Genomic DNA, 13,949 nt, shown 5'->3' with positions numbered 1-13,949 from the left:
CTACTAACAAAATCCCCAGTGCTAAGCAGAAGAACCCTCCCTTCCAAGTTGTTGGTCAGGGAAGTCCAAGACACTCCCCAGGTAATATAAGCTGTTGCCATCACCCTTGGTTGCCTCTGAGAACTTGAAGGGAAGACCCTGTTGCTGAACACACTGCAGACTTCAGGGACACAATTTGGAGAAATGCCACTGGAACTGACTTGAAAGTGCCACCAGAGGACCAGCTCTCAGTGCTGGAAGGTGGGATGCAGGCTGTCAAGAAAGAAAAGTGGTCAGTCCTATTTAGCAATAAAGACTGTGAACCATGGCTATGATCAATGTGGCAAGATACCTCCAGGTACAGTGGTGACATTTATATCTTAGGGGTAACCAACAGCTGTCTAGTTGGCCTTACAGCCCACTGGTTGAGGGAATCCATACCCAGTACTGTAAACCCAGGCAACTAACTACCCGTGGCTGATGAGTTCATGGACTCTAGAGGACAAACTGTTACTGCCACTTTCCTAAACTGGAATCATTTCTAACTTCATTCTAAACATTTATCCTTACATTCAAAGAAGTACAGCTCTCATCCCTCATCAACAGAGAGTATCTTCTTGCTGCAGACAGAGATTATTACAGAAATCCCCAGCTGCCCAAAATGCAGAGAACTGACCATTCCTCAAAACCAATCAAAGCATCCACACCACCATCCTTATGTGTAAGGCCGAAGGAGCATTGCGGAAGAGGGGACAGAAGATTGTAAGAGCCAGAGACCTGGGATTTCAGCTGTGAGATAGTGACTTCTATATACGACACAGAAGCTACACCCATGAAATCTCAATGATACAGTCAACAGACAAGACCAGCACAAGACATCACCAGTTTTACATGCCAACACTGATGGAGGAGATCTCAGAAGGTCCTACCCCTAGACAAAGAGCTGTAGGTGATCGATGGCTGCTGAGAGAGAGCAATTGAGTCTTCTCTAGGGTCTACTCTTCTGATAGGTTATCCAACCCAAAGTGGTCAGCCCTGAACATATATACATATACATATACATATATATATATGTGTGTGTATATATATACACATATATATGTATATAACAATAATAATTGAAGAAGTCATGAACTTGATTGGGGGTGAGGGGTTACAGAGGGAGACTTGGAGGTAGGGTGGGGAGAGATTAGAAATGCTGCAAAACAAGCACTCCAGTATGAAATTCTAAAAATAAAATATTTCATCAAAGCTGAAAATTCTCACTTCTAATTCCTAAAATGATAAATGTTGATGGATGAAAACTGAATTAGCAAGAGTTCTTTAGGACCCTCTGTTTTTAAGAATATGAAGGGTCTTACAATATAATGTTTTAAAAGCTATTAGAATGTGTTATTTGTTATATGGGCGTACTAGGGATTGTTTAGCTGACTTCATACTGTTGGGTAGCAAATGATTTTGTTTTCTGCTAACTTGAACAGCATTGCTTTGACTTGTTTTGTTTTTTTGTTTTTGTTTGTGGTTGCGACTGTCATTATGTGGCCTCTAGGCTTGCTTCAGACTTGTCATCTGGGTTTTGGGGTTGCAGATGTGCAACACCATGCCCAGGACTGAATTCTTGAAATGAAACTCCTGAAGGACAGATGAGGCCTTGTGGGATCTGCCTGTCTGTTTAGCCCTGTTCCATCTTGCTGTGTCCTTGAAGATGCCCAAGATGGCAGTATGTCCCCACTGGCTGTTCTTTTCCTTACAAGACTCTCTGTTAGCTATGGCAAACTCCTCAGTCCTTCCCTCCTGTTCAGAGGAAGAGGCTGGGGGTAGCTCAGTGGCAGGGGACTCAACTAGTACACTAGAGACTGTGGCTCCTGTCCCAGGACTGCCCAGTACACTAAATGCCAAGACCCATCTGGGAGAAGCTAAAAACTAGAAGGTTATCTTCCTAAGGTGGTTCTGCCATAGACTATGATGGATTTACTTCTCTAGGCTAGGCCAAGGAGATTAAATCTAAAGAAAGATTCCTGCTAGTAATATGCTGTTCTGTTATTATTAAATATACAACAATTGCTAGGTATTGGCCCACTTTTTTGAGCAGATTTCTACAGACCTATGAAGATATACTATCTTGTAGTGATGCTATATAGACAAAATAATGATTCTTTAGGATTCCTGATTTGATTCAAATAGTTTTAGGAAGAGTGTCTTTAGAGATGGTCTTAGTTGCTAGAAAGATGTAATAAAGTTAGAATCAAGAATAGAAGGTGCCCACTGCTCATAATAGTAAGTAAAGGCTGCATAATAAGAAATATAACAAACTTTCATAATTATACTAAAAAGAGAAATAGACTTGGGACAATTTTGTGTTCAAGGAGAAACATTTAGGTTCAAGGATAAAGGCTCAGATTGCACTATGAAAGGCAAGGCCATCTAAAAACTGTTGCTTTGAACTTTTAATGAGTATATTACAATGAAACACTGCTTTGAACTTAATATCAACATCCTTCTGTGATTCCCAGTTTATGTAATATTTTATCTCTGAGGTAATTTTCTAAAGAACTTTTTATCTAAAAGGGTATAAAAGTCCAGAGTAAAGAAATAAAGTTGTTGGTTAAATAGTTTGTGTTAGGGAGTTTTGCCCTATCCATCCATCCATCCATCCATCCATCCATCCATCCATCCACCCATTCATCCAAATGTATGTCTGTTTGTCTATATGTTTGTGTGTAGGGTATGTATGTATGTATGTATGTATGTATGTATGTATGTATATGTATAAGCAGGCATGAATACTTGCGGAGTTGTTTGTGAGTATCTACTCAGCCCTAGCCAGAGTATGTGTGTATGAATGTTTGAATGTGTCTGGGCATATTTGCTTGTATAAAGCATATTAATTCTTTTCTTTTTCTTCCTCTTTGGTTCACAAAGAGTTAACCAGCTTAGCCAAAGAGGCTTCTGGCTGATTCACCAGAGAAAGGAACACCAGCAGTAAATCCTTTCACTTAATCCCTGCTGTGTTACTATGAGATGCTAAACACCAGAGACTGTAGTTTCTGGCCTCAGAGGAACTCAGGCAGGTCAGCTACTACTGCAACGGGTCTTAGACTTAAGACAGGTAAACATTTTATTATAGAAAAGGCAACCCTAAATGTCTGACAAGACTAAGTCTTGCCCCCACTGATGCTCTTCTCCTTCCTCAAGAGAGAACCAAGAAAGAACAACTGGAATGTCTCCAGCAACTAAAGACTGTGTCTCCCATCCCAGTATCGCCCAGGACACTAAACTGTAACTTTAATCTCAGGCACTGCCACAACAAAATAGTATCTTTACTGGTTCATTTAATATCGTAGTGCACTATACAGTCTCTTTTAACGGTTCCAATTTACCAAACGGTGCACTCCCCTTCTGGTATACTAGAACTTGTGCTTACTATGTTTATGCATGATGCCCCACTAGAAAATAAATTCAACAAGAGGAGGAGGGAGTTGTGTCTGTTTTGTCCACAGCTGTGTCTCTGCTACGTAGAAAAGAGAAGCAGGCAGGAAAGTAACCAGTGTGGACTGAATGAGTAGGAGGATCCACAGGCTATAGGAGCTAGCTACGGATCTAGCCAGAGCTGTTTCAGCTGGGGAGGCATACAGACCCTTAGTCATCCCTGTTAGTATTCTGTCTAAACTCCACCTCCACAGTTACCTGGCAACAGCCAGGTAGGCCTGCCCACTATAAAAGGGGCTGCTTGGCCCCTCCTCTCTCTTGCTCTCCTGCTCTCTTGCCTGTAGCTTCTCTCTGCCCCCTCCCCGCTTCCCTTCCCCTTCTCTCCACGTGGTCATGGCGGCCCTCTACTCCTCTACCTCTCTGCCCTCTCTCTCTCTCTCTCTCTCTCTCTCTCTCTCTCTCTCTCTCTCTCTCTCTCTCTCTCTCCCCCTCTACTGTCCCTCCTGGCTGGCTCCCCTGCCCATGCCCTGAATAAACTCTATTCTATGCCATTCGGTTGTTTGACTGGTCCCTCAGGGGAAGAGATGCCTCGGCATGGGCCAGGTGAGGCATCCCCTTCCCCCATACCTCTCCACACACCCACAGAACATACTCTCTTTATCTCTTTATCTTTTATAAACACAACAATCCCTACAATTCTATCTAGTCATAATCAGTTCTGTTGAAATGTCTCGGTTACGTCTGGTCTAAAATCACATGGACCACAAAGCTTCCCTTTATAACTCTAGCCAAAAGGAACACATACTATAAAGTCCATAGCTCTGCTACCTATCAGCTAGGTGATTGGGCAAATCACCTAGAAACCCCAAGCCTCATTTAAATACATTTTCATGTCTAGATCTATCTCACTGGGAGTCGTTACAATGTGTATAGATAGACAGTTTAACAATAGATTTGGACATAGTGGAATATGTAGGTAATACCAGTACTTGTTTGGATTGAGAAGGATCAAGAATGGTATGTAGTGACCAGACTGCAGTGAGAGCCTGTCTCAAACAGATGAGCAAACAATTTGTCCCTATACTAGTTGTTTTCTCCCTTGTAACTGTAGAAGCATCTACCAGAAAAGACAGTCAGTAGCTGGGTGTCCGGACTAAGGCAGCCTATCTCACAGACATCGCTTTCTGGGTAGTACTTGGATACCACCATGGTCCTGCTCCTGTCTCTTGTGCTTAGCTAGAACTCTGTGTCAGCAGTGTGAAGTGGACTCTTGTTTCAAGGCAGCTTTATTGAGAACCTACTATGTGTAAAAGCACAGTTCTGGAAACCAGGGACACAGTAGTGACCAAAGGAAAGGCAATGTGGTTGGAGAGAGTAAGGAGAAGATACGGAGTGGGTGGTTTACACGGCGGGAGGGGAGACCCTGCTGAGTTGTGAGAGTTAATTGACAGTTTGTGAGTCCAGCCTTGAGCACTGCAGCCCATCATAAGCCTCTTTTATTAAAGTCACTGTATAAAAGAGGAAGCAGGCTTAGAGCATCTGGAGACTAGACTGTGCTTTTGAATAATAAACAGTAGCCATTCTCACCCTTTCTATAGGAAAGCTGCAGGAGAAAACAGAAGGCTGCCCAATGGCTTGATATAAACGGGACAGCTAGACAAGTTTGACATTTAGGGACACTCAGCTAGATCTCTCAGTGTGCCAATAGAATGCTTTTTGTTTAACAGACAAACAGAATTACAGAGAGATGGACATTGCAGAAGGAGTTATCAAAATAATAGAATAATCGGCTGTTTTGTGAAACATTCTGGTTTTGTGGAGTGGATACCCATTAAATCTCAGTCTGAAGTATAAACTACATTTAATCCTTCCATGGCTAATCATAGCTGGGTCGGGATATTTAAACTAAGACAGTGTTGAACACAAAGGAAGATGCATCTTTTCCTGAGGTTTGTAAGCCTTGGAGAGAAGGGATTGAAAAGCCCCCCCCCCCCCAAGCCCTCTTCATTCTGGTAGGGGTAACATTATTTTTATTGACTCATTTCAGTTTTATATTATTTTAAGCATCCTTTAAAGATGTGCGAGCCCATTCTCCCTCAGGTGATTCTTTTGCTTTGGCTTATTTTCACACTGGCAAAACTAACTAGCATTTTACCACACTGGTTCAAGACTACCATCTGCTGGTTGAAATTGGCAATTTCAGGTAGTATGGTTTGTAGGAAAAGCAGGACTATCTTAGGTTTTGTTTGTTTTGGGGACAATCCACAAATATATGAAATCACTTATCTAGTACAAAACTGAAAATCAAGAGGGAAAGATTTCTGTAATGGGTAACGAGGACTCAAAATTTTAAGTTTACAACTTGCCTTAGGCAATCCTACAGACACCTACTGAAGAATAAATGTGACAACTATCACAAAGAAAACAAACCTGTGTCTAGTACTTGCGGTGGGTCATTTGGATATAGATAGAGAAACCTGGAAGTCCTCAAAATTTTGACTGATTAGGCATAAATGAAAAATATATACACGAAGTAGACAGTATTCAGTGTTGTGTGTAATTTTAGAAAACCACGCTAGTTCTGGCTAGGCTCTGGGACTAGCAGCCAACTAGGTAAAGCTTTTCCCACAAACGCAGGAGCGCCTTCCTAGCTATGCTCTGAGAATAGCAGCCAACGACCACCCTGGTCTCAGCTCCCACGGTAGCTCTCCCGGTCTTTGCTTGCTGCTTGCTTGGTGCTGCAACGGCCGTCTCACCCAGCTCTCTTTAGTCCCATGGAAGAAAAACACTAGAGACCTTTATATTTTAAAACTATTCGTAATTCAAAGGCTGGGCAAAGAATATCCTGCCGCATCCCCCTATCGGTGCCCCGAGAGACCTACATGTCTGTAGCTTCTCATCTGCTTCCTGGTCCAACCTCAAATCTCTCCCTCCTTCTCTACCTGTCTGCTGGGAAATCTCACCACTCCTTTTGCCCAGCAATTAGCTTCTGCCATCTTTATTTAGCCAGCCAACAATTAGGGGAACTCACCTTCGGTTCAGGACTCCTGACAGAAAGTACTAACCTCACCTGCGTAGGTGCTTGGCCAGCTTCTCAAAGATGAGGTCTCTCCCGTCTAAGTAGGTAAGGATTAGCCAGATGTAAAATAGGAAGACACTTCAGATGGAGGGAACAGCCAGCCAGCAAGCAGAATGATGTTGGGAGTGACAAGATGTCCCGTTTGTCCAGAGGGTGAAGTACAAGGTGGGCCGTGCCTTGTTGGAAACCAGCAAGCAATCCACCAGGACAGGAGCCTGCCTGGCCTGGAGTGGATTCCATGGGACACAGAGTTGAACGTAGAGGTAGTTTTAAATACTGATGGTCTCCGGACGTAGTTTTAAAGATTGGCGGTCTATGGCCTTTAAACTCTCAACGCTGAACGCTGAAACTGCTGTCTTCTAAAAAATCCTAATAACTTTCTTGCTTATTCTGAGGTTAAAAGCCGCTTGTTTTAGCGATTAACACCTGTAGCCTAACAGTGGTGGAAGGGGGGATTAGGTAAAGGATCAATGGCTAAGGGCTTGTATTCTCTCTTGCTCAGAAGCCTAGCCTTTCCCTTGTCCAGCCCGGGAGGGAGGTTTGGAATAATAAATTTTTTATTGAACCAGGGGAAGAGAGTCACTCTCAGAAGGAAAAACTTTTACACAAGCAAATATGCATAAACCCGTGCACGTTAATATACAAATTGATACACACACACACACTCATGCACTCCTGTTGGGCTCAGCTACTTACTCATCTCACATACACACACACACACACACACACACACACACACACACACACACACACACATATCTATACTTACATGTGCACATGGGGCAAAAGCCCAAGCACCAGTGCAGAAAGAACTCACTCATTCTGGATGAAAACTGAGCTCCAATCTTTAATTCATAGAGAAAGAAAAGGCTTCTACCCGTTTATTGCTAAATGAATTAAACCCGGGTCTGTAAGAAAAAAAAAAAGCTTTGTCCTCTTTAGCCTGTCTTGCTGTTAAGAAAAAACCTTTTCCATCCCATGATAAGGAGAAGCCTGCCTGCTCTTTCTGCTCTCTCTGCGGCTTCTTCTTGCCCTTTTTTCTCTCTGCGTTCTGTGTATTGCTCTCTTCAGCTCCTGCCCTAATGTCCTCTTTATTTTTAAGGGAAGTAAAAGGCGGAAACTCCATCAGACTCTATGCTGTCTAAATTTCCAAGTTGCTCTCTTAATTTCTGAGTCACTGTCCCTCTTGTTCTCTCCTCCTCCGAGTCTTGCTCTCCTCCTGCTCTGATGTAATGACATGTGATGTAATTGTTTCTAGTTTTTTTGTATTTTTTTCTAGGGGAATAGAAACATTTTTTCCCAAGCATCCTTTTTTTCCCATAAAATCAAATCATAAATTGAATAAGATATTTACGATGGAGGTGTTTACATGTATTTCCATTAAGAATAATTATCTGGCTAAACATTAATTTTTCTGTCACTGGCTCCACAGTTTCAAGGAGAGTTAAATATCATAATTTTTGTATCTAAGTTGACACTGAAGTTTTGCATAGATAAACCTAGTCAATATTTTATCTTCTGTCCTTGCACCTACAATAAATCGTTCTTTTCCTGTTATGACCTTTGGTTAATTGTTTTTGCAATCTCTTGGAATGTGTTCTAAGTTGTAGATACATCCTTTCTATCTCAGAAGCAATTAACTCTTGACACTTGAAGACTGGCAGAGTTCTAATTGCATTTTTCATATTAGAGAGGACTTTAATAGCAGTCCTATTATAAAGGGCTTAATAATTACTAGTATAATTCTAGGAATTCTTATAGGATCATCATTAAGAATTAAGATATCATCTGTCTATATAGCATCACTACAAGTCCAGCTTTGTTGAGCTGCAGAAATCTGCCCAAAGGGTGGGCTAAGTACCCAGGAATTACATAATTTTACAAGGACAGGAAAGGCATATCAGCTGCAAGAAGCAGTCCTGGGAATGAAATCTCCTTGGGACCTTGCCTCATAGAACTCACCCATCGCAGACCATGCAAAAGGAGTGGGTCACCTACAGGAAGGCCACCTGCTAGCCTATCCTACATGGCTCCTGACACCACCAAAGTTGCTGGGTCCTGAGATTGGTTCCAGCCACTCATTCACCCATTTTCTTTTTCCTTCACTGCTTTGATGCTTTCTTCTATTCACTGGAAGCCCTGTGTTGTGTTCCCTATAAGTCTCTGGCATTTGAATCCTTGGTCCCCAGTTGGGGCTGGGAGGCCTTGGAGATGTGGCTTTGATGGAGGACGTGTGTCACTGGGGACAGACTTTGAAGTTTCAAAAGCCATTTTGAGTGTTCTCTTTATTCTGGGTTGTAGTTCAAGATGTGACTTCCCAGCTGCCTACTGTCTCTGCTCTGATGTCATGGGATTTCATCCTTAAGCCCCCAATAAGCCCTTCATTCTAAGTTATGTTTATGTGGATCATAATGTTTTATCACAGCCACAGGAAAGTAACTACTATGTCCTTTTTTGCCCAGAGTTTAGGACTACCAGCTACATGTCTCTCTTTGTCCTTCAAATCATGGTTTGGATTTGGTGAGGTTGCTTACATTACCTATTGTCAAACCTAATAACCTGAGTTCAATTCCTGAGACCCACTCAGAGTAAGGAGAGAATTGACTTCTGTAGCTTATATTCTCACCACGCAGAACTATGGTATGTGTGCTATTCTCATCCCCTCTAACAGTAGAATGGAAAACAAAAAACTTAAAGCATAGTTTAACAAGGAAAATTGTATCATCATCTTCACATAGTGAAGGTTGCTGTATTAAAACCCCCCGATGGAAAGCTTAAAAGGGAGGAATACTTATTTTGTCTTGTAGTTGCAGAGTGTTTTAGCCCACAGTCTTTAGTCAGTTTCATTCGTTCTGCTTCTGTGTCCTACTTTCATTTCTGCTACTGTGATAAAATACCCCAACAAAAGTAACTTAGAGGAGAAAGAGTTCATTTTGGTTCACAGTTCCAGGTTATAGTCTATCATAGGAGAGGAGTCAAGGTGGAAGGAACCCTAAAATTGTCACACTACATCTATGATTGAAAGCAGTGGACTCATGCAGCCTGCTTGCTGGCTTGCTTACTTGCACTCAACTTGACTTCTCCACTTTTACACAGTTTAGGACCCCCCTTTCTAGGGAGTGGTGCTGCCCACAGTGGGCTGAGTCTTCCCACATCAGTTAAGTCATGACATTTGCAAGAAAATACTAAGCAAAATAAGTCATGCTCAAACAAAATGTTGTGTATATTCTCTCATATGAAATCTGAACTTAAGTGATATGTGTGTATGTGTGTGTGAAGATAATTTTGAAGATCAGAGAAAGATTCTAAGGTACAGGGGAATGGAGAAGAAGAGGGTAATGAAATGCATGTGACAGCAGCAGAAGGAAGGACTATTTGAGGGAGGCCATTTAGCATTTTGAGGTAAGGATGTGGAATAAATTGAGAAGAGAATGAAAAAAGATAATGTGAGAGTATGGAAATGTCAGGGTGAAACCTACCACCTTGTAAGGGTCCAGAAAGTGGGGGAGGGGAGACACGAGCTATACTAACCAAGCAGGTATCTGCCATCGGTGGCTGCTAGCAAAAGAAAAACAGCATTCTCCAGTGAGGTCTCACTGAGTACACTAATCACGCTTGAGGGTATGCTCTGTGCCCAATAGTGGATGGCTAATATAAAATGAACACAATGGTATTTCTGTAGACTCTGGGTCTCATACATCTTTGTTTGAGCATTTTCTGTCTTGCTGATATTTTGCTTGTATATTTTGGTTTCCAGTTTTATGGTTTTTTTTTTTTTTGAGTGTGTGGTGTAAATAAGAACTTCTTGTTGTTTGTTGTTACCGTGTTTTAGAGAAACGAGGGACATGGAGTTGGGTGGGTAGGGAGGTGGGAAAAGATTGGAAAGAGTTGTGTGGTCAGAATACATTGTATGACAAAAGACAGACTGAGTTTCCTAAGGGCCGGTGGGTTAAACCATCACTAATGTCATGAATTCCTTAAAAATGTTGATGCTGCCTATGGAAGCATCACTTTTGCCTGTTGCCTTTGTTGATGAAAATAGTCACATAGTCTACTAGTTTTATATTGCTTTCCTTTTCTATATTTATAACAAAAATACACCTAAATAATTTAAAAAGCAAAGAAAACCCTCTATGTACTACTGTGAAGAGCTACATAATCCCACAAGAAGGAGGAGGAAGAAGAGGAAAAGGAGGAGGAGAAGAAAATTAATTCTACTCTTTCGTACTTCTGGAGTAGTGGCTTTTTATTCTTGTACAAAACAATCTTGATAATCTCAGACCAGGATAATAGTGAATCTGTATTTGAATTCCATATCATGTAATTCATCAGCAATTTTGTGTGTGTGTGTGTGTATACCTACACACACACAGAGAGAGAGAGAGAGAGAGAAAGACACACATCCCAGACTTTGGGAGATCCATGTCATTGATGCTAGTGTCTTTGTTGATTAAGATTCAAGAATTGGACTTCGACCTTATCAAGAATTTACTGTAGTGTTCATTTGCATGGAAAAATCAGAATGAGATAGAGATAGTTATTGATTTGTAGGAAATAGAAAGTGAATGCTTCTGAGTCTAAGGCTGCCCTTGGCTTACCAATAATTGATTTTGTTTCTGAGATCAACAAGGGAATTTAAAGCAATATGAGGTTATGGATGGTTTTTGTTTGTGTTTTTTTTTTCCGTTATTCTACTTAGTGCCTTCTTTGCAGCCACAAAGCTCGAGAAGGCTCTAAGCTTCGGGTCAATTATCATTGTCCCCACATTCACAGGGAAAGGAGTGCTGTTCACTCTGGGCTAGGTTCCTTGAGCTGCAAGGAGGGTGAAATTGTTCATTTGTTTACAGAGCAGCAGGGATCTAAATCCAACTCAGCTGGTCCCTTGGGCAGAGTGTAATTGCATTTCCTCTCTGTCCTCATGTGGAAATCTTCCTTTGACCCTTACTGAGATAGTGGTATGGCTAGCCACAGTTCTCAGGTGCTTCTTGAATTTCCTTCCTTGCTATCACCACTATAGAGAATGCAGTCCAAAGTCTCAGACAGAATGAGAGCTGTACTCATATTGTTTAGTTGTATGATTATTTCTAGTCTCAAAATCTACTGCTTTGAAGGAAGAAGATTTTTTTATGAAGAAAACAGTCATTAAGTGTCATCGTCCTTAGATACAATCCATCTCCAGGCTGCTTGTCCCCAGTTGTGATAACTATAATCCTAGGATAACCTTAAATTACAAGTCACTGGAGATGTCCTTCCCTCCTTTCTTTCTTCCCCCTGTCCCTCCCTCTATCCCTCCCTCCCTCCCTTCAACCTTCCCCTCCCCTTCTCTTTTCCCTCCCTGTTTCTGTTTCTTTCAGTTTTGTAACATTAGGGGTTGAAACCAGGGCCTTGTACATGCCAAGCTAGTGTCTCAGAAATATTGCTTGCTGTGCTAAGACATCATGATCAAAAGCAACCTGCAGAGGAGAGGGTTTATTTGGCTTCAGATTACAGTATGTCATCAGGGAAGCCAAGGTAGGAACTCAAGGTAGAAAGCTGCAGGCAGGAACTGAACCGGAGACGATGGAGGAATGGTTATTATTGGTTTGCTCTTCATGGCTTGCTCAGCCTGCTTTTTATTTTTATATCAACCAGGACACATACTTAAGTGTGTCACTGCCCTCAGTGGGACAGAGCCTCCTATATCAATCTCCTTTATGAACTGGAGAACATTATCTGTGGTTGCTTAGAACCTGCTGGCAGAAGTTGGACATAAAGCAGGAACTTCAGTGTGGAGACATGTGGTTTCCAGATGTTGCTGAGGCTATATTTTTTCATTCTTCACAAGTTGGTGTTTGCTATTCTATAACTCAGTACAAAGGTTAGGCCTCGTTCCTCCAACTCTCTACTTTGGGACTTGTGCTCTGGTTTCTATCTAGTCCCTTCTTCAACATTCTTACTTGGGTACTTTCTGTTTTTCTCCTGGTTACTTCCTGTTCTTCTCCTGGTTACTTCCTGTTTTCCATCTAGAAAACTCATTCTGTAAAAAGATATCTTTTGACCTGGAGAGATGACTCAGTGGCTAAGAGCTCTAACTGCTCTTCCAGAGATCCTGAGCTCAATTCCCAGAAACCACATAGTGGCTCAACTATCTGTAATGGGATCTGATGCCTTCTTCTGCAGCTACAGTATACTCATATACATAATAAAATAAATAATTCATTAAAAAAAAAGACATCTTTCTGAGTTTCTGCCTTGAGGATATCTTGCATCTCTATGAACTTGCTGGAAAAGATGATTTTGACCTCTGCACCAGTTCTCTACTAGGAGGATGGGCCAGAGTCTGGGGGAGGTGAACAATGGTTCAAGTCTATGATCCTGTCAGTAGAATTTCTAAGCAACCAACTAATTGGCTCACGAGGGAGCAGGTTTTATAACTACCAAAATGTAGTCTACATAAGAAAAAACTCACCTCTTACTAGTAAGATTCTGGCTTATCCTTAAGAATAATTATCCCCAGTATTGTATTGAAGTATACTGGCCTTTCTTTATGTTCATCAGTGCTGGGTCATTCAGCTGGACCTCACCAAGTCTTAGTGTCTTCTTGGTTTATCAAACTATTGAACAAATATGGTTGGATTCTTTTATTTCACAACCTCTTGAATGTGAATGATACTGTGAATTTGTCTCAAATCTATCCCTTTATATGACAATCCCAGCATCCTCTCCTACCTCTCTTCAATAATCTTGGCATTGTTAGCTTGTCCTATCAGATGAGCACAGGCTGAAAAACCAGAAACTGTCTCAATGACTTCTTTGCCCCTTACAGTAATCTCACCTTTTATGATCCACTTCATTTTTACGTGAAGCTCTAAGCCTTTTATCGCCTTCCTTGACACACATATGTTTGAATGCAGAACACATTGCCACTCAAAAGAACGTAAAAGCCGTATGAATATGCCTACAGATTCCTTCAGGAATGTCTGTACTCATTCGGAGGGCTTTAGCTGCATGCCCCAAGGCAAGAGAGCTATCTCCTGAATATCCCTGGGCTTTGGGAAGAGCTTAGGCTCCTACCTCTCTAGAGATGTGTTTGTAGGCTGTCCCCAGCTTTGAGGCTCTATTCATCCGTTGTCCTATTGTCCCCTGAGAGTCCTAGGTTCTTCCCCATAAGCAAAATTCCTCTAACCCTTTTCCCTGGCAAATGTACTTACTGGTTCAGAGATGGACTTTGTGTTCCACTTCTGGAAGAATAAAGGCATCACCCCTAAGAGAAAGGCATTTTTCCACTTGTGAGGAATTTTGATGAGTAAAGCTACTTCTGTCTCTATAATTCTGACTTGCAGCACATTTTCAGTATTGAGAGGTGTGGTATATTTGGAACTTCATATCCTCAGACAGCTCTTTATTTACTTTTTCTGTCTGAGACAGATATTGTATTTCAGTTGTCTGTGTATTTTCTACGGAGCCTGCTCTCCTTATGATG

The sequence above is a fragment of the Grammomys surdaster genome, unplaced genomic scaffold, assembly GCF_004785775.1.
Source record: "Grammomys surdaster isolate TR1022 unplaced genomic scaffold, NIH_TR_1.0 185, whole genome shotgun sequence".
Lineage (NCBI taxonomy): Eukaryota > Metazoa > Chordata > Mammalia > Rodentia > Muridae > Grammomys > Grammomys surdaster.
The sequence above is the reverse complement of the archived record's forward strand: the minus strand, read 5'-3'. Positions refer to the sequence as shown.